The 4,048-nt window shown below is 35.3% G+C and overlaps 1 pseudogene; it reads right to left on the bottom strand.

The window, feature by feature from the left end:
• Positions 1-3,053: 3,053 nt before the first annotated feature.
• LOC134299818 (U6 spliceosomal RNA) lies at positions 3,054-3,146 on the bottom strand (annotated as a pseudogene).
• Positions 3,147-4,048: the final 902 nt, after the last annotated feature.

Genomic DNA, 4,048 nt, shown 5'->3' with positions numbered 1-4,048 from the left:
GTCCTGACTAGAGTAGAACTCTTAAATCAATTCACGAATGGTGAGATGACACATCAGTAAATGACAGTGATTTGATGTGTCTTCTCTAGTTGGAACCTAAGGAATCGATTCAAGTTTATGTGTTGTTGCAATCCTAAACTTTCAAGATAAAATATCAAACTGACAGTAAATATGGTTGGTTATATATTACTAGTTAGAATGGTATATTTTAACAGCAGATTTTTACATTGCTGGGAAGAGAATTTTGAATGATTTTATTGTTGAATTTAGATTTCCCTAAGAATGGTCCTTAAAGTTTTTTACCCAATTAAAATTTTGCTTCCTTTGACTACAGCTGTTAGGAGATTTAAACACCAGCTGTTTCCTTCAGTTCTAACAACCAGCTTAAAAACACTCTTGTGAAGATATAGATCTTTCCCTTTTTGAATAGTGCTGTGATTAGCACTTTTGCTGTAGCAGAATCATTACAGGTTGATAGGTTCTTATTATTTTGTCATAGAAAAAATTATACATTTCAACAAGTATTGTTCAGCTTGTGAAATTCAAGAATTTCCTTTAACTTAAGTGCTTTTCAGAAAAAGAAAAGCAACAGACATGTCTTACTTATTTCAAACCATAGTTTAAATTGGGGGTAGAAGTGGGGGTTGAGAGGTTTAAGAATATTTCTTAAAATTTTTGCAATAGTTTTCTTTATTATGTACAAGATATACAATTCATCCTAGCTTTACTTTCAGCTTTTACTCCTTAGCTTCATACATCTTCATAAATCCATACAGCTGGAAAAATAGTAACAATTAAACAATCTAAAGCATACAGAGGGCTCTTGGTATCTACTGGGGGTTGGTTCCATTTAATTTAAATGGTGAAAAAGAAGTTATTTTTCAAACACCCTGTATATAACTCCACCATGCCATTAACAATGGAGCAAATTGTTGTAGCCCAGCAGCCTACTTGATCCCTTTTTCACCCAAACACCACACAGATGGACAAGAATGGTAAGTTTATTAAGAAAAGCACATCTAATATGAAAACAGTTTCAAAATACATCCATGAACTAGATTTCCAGAAGCTTAACAAAAAGCAATGACCAACTCTGAACAGGGATTCCAAAAATCACTTAAGGCAAAAGCAAGAAACTGTAATCCAAAGATTGTTACGCTTAAACTAGAATTATATCCAAAAGCTTGAAAGCAGGAACATGAACATAATCCAAGGGCTTGATACTTGAACTTGACTATAATCCCAAAGACTTGAAACTTGAAACAAGAAAGGCATGAAACTTAAACAGGAAAACAAGATACAGACCTAAGAAGAGAACGAGTTCCCAAGAAAGGTAACTTGACACATGCAAATCCAATGTCAATCTCCCCACCTAACATTGACTCCTTAAGAATCCTTCCCCCTTGCCTATGACATCACTCTTTCTCACACTTGGGTTTCCTTTGTTTATCTTCCAGTTTCTGGGAAATCTCACAATGACATTGGAACCAGTTCCCCCCTTCTGTGGCCTTTAGAGTTACAAAACAGATTATTTATTTTTGTATTTCAAAATTGATTTTCCCAAACTAGATTATGGAAAACGTATTTTTCAGTAAAAAAACAAAATAAAAACCTTATATACTGTATTTCTATTTGGATCACTATAATGTCATTTAAACTTTCCAGATTTAAATGAAGTGAAAATGAAGATGGGCTTGATAGACATGAACAGATGGAATCACTGAAAGAATTTGTAGTTTAATCCTTTAGGAATGCTTTCACTGACAAACATTTTCTTTGTTCAAATAAGATTAGCCATTGATTCACCCAAGGGAGGAAACCCCTATGGTACTTGGAGATGAGCACCAGATGATGTATTGGATTTGTGAAAGTCTATGCTTCCATATGGTATACTAATTTACTTGTATACTTTTATCATTAGCTTTTTAATGTCCTTCTACAGATAGACAATGTGTTAATTTATTTAAAGGATATTGTAAATGTTGAAAGCCTTTTAACAATATTGTGAGTCCTTAGTAATTTTGTTTGAACTTCTCTGTTTTCAACTGTGGAAATCTGTTTCTTTCTCCTAATTCCTAATGACAGAATGACATCCTATCTTACATGTCATAGCATTTTGTAACATAGGTTTTCTTTTCTACAGTTTATTTCCATTTTAAGGTAGTGCTGGACCAAACTTTTAGTGCATCTGAAATTTCAAAATGTTCTGGTGTCCAGGTCATTAAATGCAAGTAGGCTTATTTATTTATTTATATTTACCCTATTTATATCCACCTTTCTCTACCCTGAAAGGGACTCAAAGCAGCTTACATATGGCAATTATTCAATGGCTTTAACACATACAAACATTAAGCTAAATATAAATTGAATTAAAATTTATACATATTACACATTTAAAAACATTACATTCAATATTAAAATCACACCATCTAGAAATTGTAGTCTATTTATTTATTTATTATTTACCTTATTTCTATCCCGCCTTTCTCTACTCTGAAGGGGACTCAAGGCAGCTTACATATGACAACCATTAGATGCCTTAAAATACATACAGAGACTTAAAATCAATTAAATTTAAAATTAATATGTATTAAACATTTAAACACATTGCATTCAATATGAAAATCACATCATCCGAAATTATAGTCCAAGGCTGTTCCATTGTCAATTATCCATAATTCGAAGTCTATTATTGCACTGTACTAATCACCGAAAGCCTGATCCCAGAGCCAAGTTTTTACTTTCCTTCTGAAGTCTAGAAGGGAGGGGCCTCATCTAACGTTACTGGGGAGAGAGTTCCACAGCTGAGGGGCTACCACTGAGAAGGCCTTGTCTATTGTCCCCACCAGTCGCACTTGCGAAGCAGGTGGGACTGAGAGCAGGGCTTCCCCAGATGATCTCAATCTCTGAAGTGGCTCATAGGGGGAGATACTGGGCCGGAACCATTTAGTCTAAGTCTGTTCTGTAGTCATTGCACAAATTTAAAGTATATTATTTCACTGTACTATTCTTTGAAAGTCTGATCCCAGAGCCAGGTTTTTACTTTCCTTCTGAGAAATATGGAACGTTTCACGAATTTGCACAGGGGCCTTGCTAATCTTCTCTGTATCGTTCCAATTTTAGAATATATATAGTAATTGTTATATGTCATGTAAATCTTAAAGAATGAGGATAATGAGATCTGTAGACTATCTGTGGTCCCCTAAAATGTTTTTGGGTGCCCCAAGTGTTCCCATTCCCAGCATGACCAGATTTTAGGGTCCATTCTTTGCTGATGAAAATGTACAGTAGCTCCCTTCCAATGGCATTTATGGCATTTCAAAACATTTTAAGCATCCTCACCTTCTTTCATCCACTTCTTTTGCCCAGCCAACAGCAAGATTATCCCTATGGGCAGCAAAATCAGGCAATTCCAACTGGATGGCTCCCCACCAGGGTCTTCCTCCAGGTGCAAACCAAGAATGGGCAACTTGGAAGTCCCTGAACAGACTCAGAAGTGGAGTTGACAGATCAAAAGACAACCTGGAAAAATGGCATTACCTAGAAGAATCCTCCACCTTGTGTGACTATGAAGCAGAATAAACAACCCTGCATCTGTATGCTTGCCCACAATGCCCTGCATCATGCACAGAGAAAGAACCGTTTCAAGCTGTAGACAATGCAGTTGCTTTTGCCTGTTCTTGGTCTAAAACTATTTAGCTGCTTGTGATTCCTTTATTTTATGAGTCTTAAACTTATTTTATTCAATGCTTTTGACAAGAAATAAAAAAAAATCTATCCATGTGCTCCCTATGTAAGAAAATGACTCAACAAGAACAGAATAACCAGAGAAAAGATGCAACATCAGCTCTACATCTTCTCCCTTGTAAACACTAAGGAAACGGAGCAGATTTCTTCCAACATTTGGTCATCCATGTAAATCAGTTACATAGCTACAAATTTCAAAGTATTCCAAATAATTGGACTTAAATGAGTAATGAATAGAATGCTGAAATCCATCTAATAAGATGGCGGTTGTACAATTGGATAGAGCAGAGGTTCTCAACTT

This window comes from Anolis carolinensis, chromosome 5 (genome assembly GCF_035594765.1).
Source record: "Anolis carolinensis isolate JA03-04 chromosome 5, rAnoCar3.1.pri, whole genome shotgun sequence".
NCBI lineage: Eukaryota > Metazoa > Chordata > Lepidosauria > Squamata > Dactyloidae > Anolis > Anolis carolinensis.
This window is presented reverse-complemented; position numbering and strand designations above follow the sequence as displayed.